The following is a 12,068-nucleotide window of genomic DNA, read 5'->3' as shown; positions in this document are numbered from 1 at the left end:
TGATGAAAACTTTTGTTTCCCTTTGGTTGAAGATCTCTGATCTATAACTCACGAACACATCTTCGAGAAACTAGATGGCATCTTTGTGACCTGGTGCATTCCAGCTTTTGTGAAGTCTGATAATGGCCCACCCTTTAATAGTAAATAATTCAAATAATTCCTGGAGCATCTGAACATAGAGCATCAAAGACTACACCTTTGTGGCCGCAGGCCAATGGACTTGTTGAGCATTTTAGGAGTATGCTAAAGAAAGCAGTACATTGTGCAACTCTTAAGAAGCTCTGTTTGAAAACAATACTAAATTCTACTCTAAAAGATTAACATTCAGCACATCAGTTCTCCACAGGAGAAAGTCCTGTGACTTTGATGTTTGGGAGAGCAATGACAGCCAAGTTACCTCAATAGACCACCAAGCGAGACAAAAACGAGAACATGTTTTGTTCAAGGGCCTCAGTTAACAAGCAGAAAATGAAAGCTTATGCAGACAAAAGGCGAAATGCAGAGGACATCTTGTTTACAAGAGGAGATTTGGTGATCGCCCCACAGCTGCGCAAAAGAAAATCTCATGCTCCATATAATGCTGAACCTTTTCAAGTGGCGTCTACCAAGGGACACATGGTGACTGCCCAGCACCCTGGGAAATCTGTAATCCGAGGCTCTTCTCACTTTAGGCTTGTGATTCATCGGCCTTCCTCTTGAAATGGTGAAAGAAAGTCTGAACCTGAAATCTGATCATCTTTAACAAACTGTGACACTAAAGATGACAGCTTCCAGCTTCCAGTAACCAGATTGGGTGGAATAATCAAAGAGGCAAGAAGATTGACCGAAGAGATATATTTGTACATGTTTTTACAAGTCTATGTGTATGATTACTGATTTTGCAAAAATTGAAATTTTTCATTTAACAGAGGAGAAGACGTAGGCCCTCATTCTGACCTTGGCGGTCTTTTCGCGAGACCGCCGAGTTACCGCCGCGGTGAAGACCGCCGACCGCGGCGGTATGCCGCTGTGCGCATTCTGACCGCTGGGAGCGTTCCGCCGGAAAACCGCCAGCAGCCACACTGGCGGTCGGCGGGAAAGTGGAGACTGGTCAACCTCCACCGCCACGCCAGCAGAACACCGCCCACAGAATTACGACCCACATTTCTGTGTGGCGGTCTTCTGTTGGCGGTCTTCTGTTGGCGGTCACCTCCCCATGGCTCCTGTCACCTCCCGGAGGACCAACGCACAAGGTAAGTTGTTCGTCCGTGAGGGGAGGGGGTGGGGGGTGTTGTGTGATGTGTGCGTGCATGGGGGTGTGCGTGTGAGTGTGTAGAGGGGGTGTGTGAGTGCGTGCATGCGGGCGGGGAGTGCTGCTGTGCCTATGGGCAATGTGTGTAGTTCGGCGGGTGCGCATGTCGGCATGTATGTGTGCGGGTATGTGTCCCCGTTGTGTATGTGTGTGTGTAGGGGGTGTGTATATGTGCATGTTGGGGGTGTGTGCATGTCGGGGTGCGTGTATGTGCATGTCGGGGTGGGGTGGGGAGGGGGTTCGTACCACCTCTGGGGGGTGGCAGGGGGGTGGAGGGTGTGGGGGGAGGACTCGGGGGGGCAGTGGGGGGTGGGGGAGACCCCTATCAGTGCCAGGGAAGGAATTCCCTGGCCCCGATAGTGCCTACCGCCATGGTTCGCATGGCGGGTCCCGAACGCCAGAAACCGCGGCGGTAAGCAGGGTCATGATACCGTTGGCGGTCTTGGGTCGACCGCCGGACCGGAGTGCGCAGACTCCAGCCCCTCGGTCATGACCGCCGTGGCTGTCGGAGTGGGGAAGTGGCGGTCGGTCGCGGCGGTGACCGCCGCGGTCAGAATGCCATTTTTAATACCGCCGGTCTGTTCGCGGTCCGACCGCCGCCTCTCCGCCGACCGCCAAGGTCAGAATGAGGGCCGTAGTGTCTTGCAAGTTTTCTGTTGGAACATTTTTTGGCTCCAAACGGACCCTGTAGCAGTGTGGCATAATCGCTAGAATGAGAGGTATTAAAAGCTTTGTTTAGAATTTTGGAGTTCACCAGTACACGCAGAAGAATAAAGACGTGTGATTTACAGCACTGTGCGTGTCGTAGTCATTGGCAGGTACCCAGGCTTGGTAGTCATTGGCAGGTACCCAGTCTTGGGAAGACGCTACACATAGTTCAAAGGTGGGTGAGGTAACTTTTTATTGCAGTTTTATCTAGCAACAGCTCGACCTGAAGGTAATGGAGAGTTTTACTTGAGCACTAGTCACATTAGACAAGGTCACAAGTTTTTGTTTTTTAGAAATGGGGAGATTGAGTGATTTACCCACAATCACAGGATGTGGAGTGACCCCAAGACTCAAACCTGGATCTCCAGTTCTAAAGATATCAGCTCTTGCTGTAATGCCACATCCTCTCCCCAAATGACTTTCCTATAGGTCGGTAGGACAGAAAATGCCAGAAGAAAATTTACTAAATGGGAGAGTCATATATGTTTCATGTGGCCCAATCTCTAGTGTCAAATTATGGTTGGTCAAATTGATTTTTGTATAAAATGCATCAATTAAATACAATGTAGAATACAACAAGTATGTAGAGGTTTGTGAAATAAATGTTCTGTCCCTCATCTCCTGCTAGGTGTTGACTGCTAACATTCTAACCAGAACAACTGAAAGCATAGAAGTATAACATAAAAGCCAAAACGTTGAGATTTGAAGTTGTAACAAGGCTACATGGCGTCTCTCAAAAACGTATAAATAACTTAACATAAAATAAATATATACATTCTAATATCACAGTGAACGTGCATATTTATATGTTATAGAACACAGTGCTACAGTATCTGAAAATGGGTAAAAATTAGGAGGTCATTTGTGGGTGGAGTTACCAACTTTTGAACTTAGGCAGCCAGGTTTGAATTCCGACCTCACCTCACAAACCTATGATTCTGAGAAAAGCACTTTATTTCCCTGTTTCTATAAAATATAAAAAATGTACAGCTCCTTACTAGAGCAGCTCTCCACCTAAATTGGGAACTTCATAGAGTTCTCCTTTGTTTTTTGCATAATTTATGCATCACTCTAACCCTGAAAGGGCCTTGGTTTGACTTATGCTGGGTGCTCCCTTGTGTCTGGACAAAGCTATACTCCTCTGAAGAGCCCTAATGAGAGTGAAACATGTGTCAGGGGTTGCTTTACTCATTCCAGGCTGGCTTGGACAGTATTTGACCAGTCCAAAGATGTAATACTGTGCCTGGAGTGGTAAATGGCTTTTGTCATTTTACAGCTCAGCGAGGATGACACTATGTCAATCCTATGCTCAAAGATTTTGCTGTACAAATGGCAAAAGACTTTGTCACTATCTAGCTCGGCGAGGATAGCACTGTGCTGATCCTATGCTTAAAAACTTTGTTAGATAAGCAGACATTTGAGGTGAGCAAATCTAGAGTGTCGCTGGTGTTGCAGGGTGCTCCTTACTAGAGCAGCTCTCCACCTAAATTGGGAACTTCCCAGAGTTCTCCTTTGTTTTTTGCATAATTTATGCGTCACTCTAACCCTGAAAGGGCCTTGGTTTGATATATATATATATATATATATATATATATATATATATATATATATATATGGTATCCATAGGCCTGGAGAATACATATATGTGGTGGCTTAAAGAACAATTGATGACATATATTATAAATATATTACTTTTACAAGATATCAAATCATGATTTTACTCTAAAGATTGTATTTATAGATTTTTAATGACATTTAAATGTGGTCTGTATGTTTTCTTCTGCACACAAAAATGGGTGCGGGTATAAGGAGGAGTCTTCTTTAAATAGGTACTTGTCACTGTATCACGTGATGCCCAGTTGAAGTATTTTTGCCGAAACGCGTAGGCCTGTTTGTTTGCAGCATCTCATACTTTGCATTTTTTAAATGAAAACAAAATAAACTATTTTTCTTTTTTAAAACAAAGTTTGCACCTGCTTGTGTTGTTCTCCTGTTTCTATTCTGAACGAACGGATTGTTGATCTGGGCAGTTTCTCTCAGGAAAGAGGTATATAACAGCACTTACAAAGCATTTACTAAGCACATATATATCTCTACAGCACTTACAAAGCATTTACTAAGCACACCAGTTGATATATATCTATATAGCGAACCATTAATAATAACTTTCTATTTTCCTAGATCATTATCTGTTATTTTGCATTTATGACACCACTCCCAGTATGGAAGCTAGACTGCACTGCACTGAGGTCACCGCTATGGTTTTACATTTTGGTTATAATCCAAGGTAATTGCACCGATTATCAAGGTGTTATTTAAACCCATACTTAGCATAATGTTAACAAGCAGTGCTACATCATGATAGGTCTGTTAATATCTCTGTACCTGTTCTTTTTTAATTGCTGTTCATAACATCCTATTAACATGAACATTCTTAGCTTCAAAAGAAAGCTTTATCGTACATTACCTCTGAAGAAATAAAGATATTTGTCCTCATTACGCCTCTGTCAGGTAGGCACACTATTCTTTGGCAAATCCAGGTTTATGAGTCTTTGTAAATCTGGGTTTGCATCAAAAGACATGGGTGGATGCATGGGACTGCACATGCTTCGCCCATGTAACGCCTTCCTAAAGCAAAGTAGCAAGGCTGCACTGAGTTGCATTACTTTGTATTTACTAAACCACACAAAGCCACACAAAGTGGCTTTGCATGGATTCATGAAAGCCAAAAAAGACTTCGCATCGGGCTGCCTCACAAAAGTGAAGCAGTCTTGGAGCGAAATCATAGTAAATCTGGGTCTTAGTACCTCAATGTTAAACATTCCCTTTCTCAAACTCAGATTCTTAATTTATTGTGACACATATCACAGAAATAGCTGCACATGCTTCATCTGTTATCTTTCCTCATAAAACAATTTCAAGATTTTGCACAACCAAACATTTGAAAGCCAGCTTCAGGTGTACTAAAGCCTGTTTCTAAAGAAGGTTGTCAAAGCATTTCTTTATTTAGGCACCAGCAGTGAACACATTCAGCACAGACTATCGTGATCTAAGGTTCCAGGACATTGGCTTGTGAGAAGTTTAGCAGCTAGTTATATCAATATAAGTAAGGCGAAGAATTAATATTTACTGCCAGTTGCATTAAGAATGATCAGATATGGTGGTCTGAAACCATAGTGAGCCTCATTGTGTTCACTGCTGTATTTAGTCAATTTTACTGGCACATTTCTTGGTTAATCATACCTAACATTAGTTAGTTACATTTTTCATAACTAATGCTATGCTAGAAATAAAACTATTATCTTCAGTAATTGAAAGAGCCAACAGATAGAAACAGAACAATCAATCCTTTACATTATATCTACACCTCAGAAACCTGCAATAATAAAGTGAAAAGTGAAAAGCTATAGTTAACCAATGGCTCAAAGAAAGGAGAGCACATCATAAACCCATAAATAACTTTTTGTTACTTGAATGAATGGTGTAATATTTAAAATATGTTAAACCAAGACGCTGATCAGGAAAAATATTTTATTGGAAATAGCAGTCTGCTCAAGAAATATTCCTCACTTCCTTTCAATATTTTTCTATTAATTTATATAGGAAGTTGACTCTTTATATAGTAGAGCAAAATTAGGTACACTGTGCAAAGATTCCAAGCAATCTCCAGAGGTATCACAGAGGCATACATGACATCCCAAATGCTTTCTTTTGTGGTAGTGTGGGTGAGTAGTTCAGGCATATCAGAGGGTAGTGCTAAGCATATAAGACCGATGCAAGTAAGTGAGACACACTCAATAAAGAAATCCAACATCAATTTATAAAAATAACACATACTTTTATATAAATTTGATACCAAGACCATCGTAATCAGGTGAGTACTTTTCAAATTATGAGTTTTTAGAGATTGCGAAAGTTGACAGTGCATTTTTCAGATGTGGTAAGGTTAGCATATGGAGGAAGAACAACCACTGCAGACAGGTATACTACAGCAAATTATGGGACCAATCTCCTGGACTTAGGGTAAATATGTGGCAAGGTCTGAGGCCACACCAACAGGTCACCTAGGATGGCACAGAGGCGGCTGGGTGCAGTGGTGCATTTTAGCATCCGGTGCCTCGTGCATGCCTAGGGGGCTTGGTGAGGTCACAAAGTTGCTGCAGGCTTGGACTGACAGTTCAGTCTGGGTGAACCACTAAGGGGGGTCAAGTCTGGCGATGCTGGGACATAGGAACATCATTGATCCTGTTCTCCTTGGTCCTAGGCATCTGGGTGAAGAGGTAGTTTGGACTGTCAGGAGCGGTCGAAGTGGAGGGGGACACAGAACCAGGCTGCAGACGGGGAAAGGGAGTCCAGTCCAGCTGAACTAACAAGTGGGCTCATGTCTCACAAGCCTGAGGGATGTAGGGACACCAGTGGTTCTATTCTCCTCATTCTGGGTGCAGTGCAACATCGGGTCTCCGTCACCCGATGCGGTCACCATGAAGGGGGGGGGGCACAGAATCAGGCTGCAGACACCGTCGGGAAGTCAACAGAGGGCAAAGTAAGAGTGGGCTTTATCAAAGGAGGGCCCGGGAACCATGCTGGTGCCATTGACCCACTTCAGCTCAGACTAGGCGGCTCGATGCAGTGGTGCTGTTCGGCGTCAGCCTTTTGCCGGTCCCGGTCCTCACAGTTCTTTCTTTGGGTGCCTGCAGATGCAAGGAAGCAGCTCCTCTGCTCCAAGGGGGTTCTGCTTGGTGATTTGTAAAGCACTGGTGGCTGTCCAGTTTTCTTGGAGGCTGCAGTGGCAGGGCAGGTCAGTCGCTCCTTGAGTGTTGGGTGCAGCAGGCAGGCTAGCAGCGTTGTAGCCAAATCAGTTGTGTTCCTCGGTTCTTGGGTTCAGCAGGCTTCTTGTCCACTACTTCTTTTGTGTCCAGTGAAGATCTGAAGTCTTGGTATAGGGGGTCCATTAAATACTTACTTTAGGGGGCATTAAGGGAGTGAAGGGTAGTCACCAATGGACTACTTACCCTTGGGGTCACAACATCCCCTAGATTACTTATTTTGGGGAGTGGGCCTCATCCTGTCCCAGAATTCTTAATTCTACCACACACAGTATTTGATTCTCTTATATACAGAGTGGTATACATAGCAGGAATTCCTGAGGCTGTGTTCATTTCAGGCTGGTCACCATAAGGGTGTGTCCAGCCTGAAAATGTCTTCTGCACAGCTATTTTTCCCACCTGTCCAGGTGCCAGATAGGCTCTAGGGCAGGGGGTTGGCATCTTTCTCTGAGGAAGGACAGTTCTGCATACCAAAGGCGGTAGGCTTCTTTGAAGCTTTCCGCCTTGGAATGCAGATTTGCGGGTCATCCTGCTGGGAGAAGTCCCAGAGCAGGCTTTGACCTCCAGAGAGCAAAGACTCTCACCCTTTATGGTCAGATTCTCTTCTCCTGGTGGCAGACTGGTTACAGCTAGCCTGGGAGCCCACCAGCAGTTGGTAAGTTTTCAGGGGGCACCCCAAAGGTGCCCTCTGGGTGCAACTATTAATAAATCCATCACTGGAATTAGCGAGGGTTTATTAATACAAGATGTTTGTAATCAAACATCTCTAGTTTCAGTGAAACCATCATGCAGCTGGGAAACGCATGCTGACCAGTGTCCAGCACATGCATTTAAAATGGCTATGATGCACACTTACTAAGCCTAAGAATTGACAAAGACATAGCAGGGGCATATCTGCTCTTGCAGATATGCCCACACATGTAATATAATGTACCCTGCCTTAGGGTTGTGACTTACAATTATTACATGCAGTGTTTTAGGAGACAAGGCACACAGGCTGTGTGCTATGGCATATTTTAACTTTTAGGGGCACCTCGTCATGCAGCCTGCAATGACAGTCTTCATGAGGTTGGTGCTGGGTCCCTGAGAGTGACATAAGGTGTGCTGCAGCTCTTAGAGGCCCTCTTCAGTAACCATTGCCTAGGTCAGTGGCGGCTGGTGTTCAAGGGCTAAGGGGCTGCGCCCCTAGCCTTTTCTGGCCTCTCTAGTGAAGCATAAATTTAATTACATGATGAAAGTAAAACATTTTCTGCACAACATTTTCGGAGTGAAAGTTGTGCACTTTGAAAAGCCCCACTGCGCCTGCGTCAGTATGTGGCTGAAAGCTGCACAGTAGGGCTGACAGGGCTTTCCCACGCAAAGCCCTTACGTTTTCTCAGAACGCAGTGACGTCCCTGGCTTATCTCCTCCTTCACCAGATGCCCTGATTGTAAATAGCCTGGAGCGTTTTTTGTTCAGCCCGGGTTTCTGAAAACTTCATGTCACTCCGATATTATTCTACACCCTTTCCTATTTACTCAAATGGTGGGGTGTGATCAGAAGGGTCTACGTACCAGAGGTCACATTTTATTAAAAGAATGTGGCATTGCGCAAAGAAAATCCCCAGTCTGTGGCAGAGAAATGGAGTAAATACAATAAATAACTCCGTCCAGGGCTCTCCTGGAGACAGGAGTGTGACCTGAAGACCTCAAGTCATAAATATGCCAAAGACAACCCTGCACACAAGTAAGTTGGAGCTCCATCTTTTTTACAGACAATAAGAAAATAATATGTTCTCTCAGCTCTCCTCTCCTTTCACTGCCTCTGTAGGTGATTTTGTCTCTCAAAGGCAGTAATGGTTCCAGTAATTTATCATGGCTAGTTATTGTTTTATTTTTTCTGCAGACTAATGACATGATATGTCATATTAAACATGTGATCTGCAGCTCAAATAAATGTGTACCTTTTATCACTGAAACTGCTGGATACTGGATGGGTGAGGCAATGTGTGTTTGTTTGAATGTGTTTGCAGGGCTTGACAGAGTGGCTGAGAAAATGTGGGTGTCTGTGTATAAGAGTTGTGTGAATGGCAGTGGATGACAATGTGGATGAGTAAATGGGTAGGTGACCAAAGGCAGTGGGTGAGTAGGTGAATAGAAATACTTGGGTAGTGAGGCTCTCTCACAAGGTGCAATTCCATCTTGTATTTGTGCCCCACCACTGCTTTCAGTCAACAGCCACCACTGCCCTAGGTACCAAGGGTACCATTACTTAGAGACTTATAGAGGTGCTAAAGTGCCTAGCCACTTGGGGATCAAGTGACCAGGTGTCTTGTTTTGGGAAAGGAACATGGGCACTGGGGACCTGGCTAGCAGGAACCCAGTGCACTTCAGTCAAAGTTGCATCAAAAGGCAAGCAAAGCATGTGTCGGGAGGTACTGCAACCAGAACCCAGCTTCCTACAATATAAGGTTAAATTCTGATCTATGATCATAGGACAGGTAGACACCTATTAAAGAATAAAGGGCCTGATTCTAACTTTGGAGGACTGTGTTAAACCGTCCCAAAAGTGGCGGATATACCACCTACCGTATTACGAGTCCATTATATCCTATGGAACTCGTAATACGGTAGGTGGTATATCCGCCACTTTTGGGACGGTTTAACACCGTCCTCCAAAGTTAGAATCAGGCCCAAAGTGTTTTTACTCGTCCTTGTGTCAGTGTTTTATTGGTGCTGTATTTTATTTATGTTTTTAATCTATTATAGGCTTTTGTAATATATTCATTTTTAAATTTGTTTCACTCAGTTTCAATTTGAATATTTCTAATTGCTGTAGTAATATGTTACTACTGTTTACTTAGTGTAGTGTAACACCTTCTGATGGCACCTAGTACAAATTGGTGTGGACCGGGCACATAATAATCAAATAGAATTAAGTGTAACATTACGATATGGCAGTGCTTATTATAAGAGTAGTATGAAATGTAGTCAGGAAAGGGATGTTGTGCTGTAAACGGTGAATTTAAAAGTCTATTGAATAGTAGATACTTTTGAGAAAGGAACAGTATTTAATTTGCATCTTTAAGAAAGCCTCTATTCACACTGTTCTTTACATTGTGGACAAAAAAGCTATAAATTCAACATGTTTTATGACAGTAAAATCAAACAATTAAGCAAGCCATTCATTAGTGTATACCACTTTGCATGTAAGAGAATCAAAATCATGCAGATAGCAAGCACAAAATATCAACAATTAAAATGTTGTTGTGTCAAGAAGATAACTGCATCAAAGAGCAAACAATAACTTTTATGTATACACTATAGGCAATGTTGCATCTGCAGTCTAACATGAGGACCACTTGCAATCCCTTAATTCAAATACTAATGTTAGTACAAATCAACCAATGGAACCATCCTTAAAATGCCATGGCTTTGATGAAGAGCCAGACCAAGAAATAGTGAAGAGTGAAAATAAATGAAAAAATACATGAAAGCCCATAGCTTGAATGGGGCAGATCAAAAGCCCATGCTCTATGAAGGTTAAACTCTCTTGCAAAATATAGTTATGCTTTTTTTAAGAATTGATAACAGGAGCTAAGGCTGCTTGTAGCAAGACCTACAATGCATTTAAAAGAAGTATACTAAAACAAATAGTGTCATGGTTGTGATGAAGATTGGATTAAATTCCTTGAATACCCACAAAAAGTCTTAATAATCTAGGCTTCAGTAGATACATCTTATTAAATTCACAGAACATACATGTCTCCCCTTCTAATCACCAAGATAGGATTAGATGTAATGGAATGCTGTCCCCGGTCCCACAATGTTGAAGCAAACTTTTACCATATGATGAGGGGTTGTCCCACAATCTCTCGGTTCTAGCACATGATCCAAGATATCGTACAGTCAGAGACTGGCAGAGAATGCTAAAATATGGCAGACACTTGCCTTATGGGATTCAGACCTTGTCCTGAGTGAGCAAAAACAGGCAGTAAATTTACAGAGCTGTTAATAATTTTTGTTGCCCACTGTCTTCCAACTGGGCCTCGGGTGGGAGGCTTATTTGTCATTCTGCACACAGAGTGCAGGAAATCTCACTGCAGCGCCAGTGGGCCACTGCATCATCTGCCTCTGCTTACCTCTCCGCAACCAGCTCATCGGTGAAGCTCCTTTCCATGTCTGTCCTGTCCCTGCAGTGCGGGTCTCCATATTGGCTAGCTCTCCTCCTGAGTTCTTCATCCTAGAAGTCCCTGTTAGGAATTCTAGGAAAGTTTCAACTACCCAATCCAAGATTGCCGGCACCATTTCTTTACATTACCAAGCTGTCTTTTCCATATTAAGCCTCTCTACTTCCTGCTCCTATAGCTATTTAAACGGAGGAGTTTTACTACTGTTGCATTGCAATCCTTCTAGTCGTCATCATGGTGTTTCTTCACTCCGACCTTCCTGGTTAGTCCTGTGTTGTCAGTATTTCAGTCCTTCTCCCTGTTCCCAAAGTTCTAGCTGTTCCTACAGTATTCTTCTCTAGCATCTAATTTCAATTGGAGCAACTCTTTCCTGACCTCTGCTTCTCTCAGCTCTCCATCACACTTCACTCCTTGAATCTGATTCGCAGTCCTCACTTTGAGATCTTTGGAGGTTTTTGCCATGCTGGCTTTTTCTTCTTTGTGGCTCCTTTCAGAAGTCACAGACTGCTAGGCGTTTCCATGCACGGGTGGAACTGTGGTTACTGTAAGGAGCTGCCCTTACCTCTGGCTGAGAAAGTCCATGAAGACTTGTCCTTCCAGAATCAAGAGTGAACATCAGAAATCCTCCAAGCTTTGTCAGAGTGATAAATTGTAGTGAAATGAGCTTTTACTGTGATATAAAAATCCCCTACCAGCCCGCAGAGTAAACAATGGGGAAAAACACTGAAATGCTTCCTGGCTAGGGAAAGAATAGAATTGCATTGAGAAGAAGTCTGTGGAACAACTGCAGCAGGATCAGACTCCGGAGCCAAGGGAGAATGTGACAGAAAGTAATTAGCACTGGACTGGGCTCAGCTAAGATGAATGCTTCCCCGGCGGTCCCCTCCCAGATGACACTGACTGACCACGGAAAAGGTTCAGCCCCAAACAGTGGTGTACGACTGGGCGGGTGCCGTCTCCCAGCACCCAGAGAAAAGAAGAGTAAAGGTGGAGCATGAACTTCCAAGAGATCCCCTGGGTCAGTGATGGAGCTCCTTCAAGGCACTTGGCCCATGAAGAGAAGCCCCTATTCTGC

This window comes from Pleurodeles waltl, chromosome 1_2 (genome assembly GCF_031143425.1).
Source record: "Pleurodeles waltl isolate 20211129_DDA chromosome 1_2, aPleWal1.hap1.20221129, whole genome shotgun sequence".
Taxonomy (NCBI): Eukaryota; Metazoa; Chordata; class Amphibia; order Caudata; family Salamandridae; genus Pleurodeles; species Pleurodeles waltl.
Note: the sequence above shows the minus strand (reverse complement) of the source record.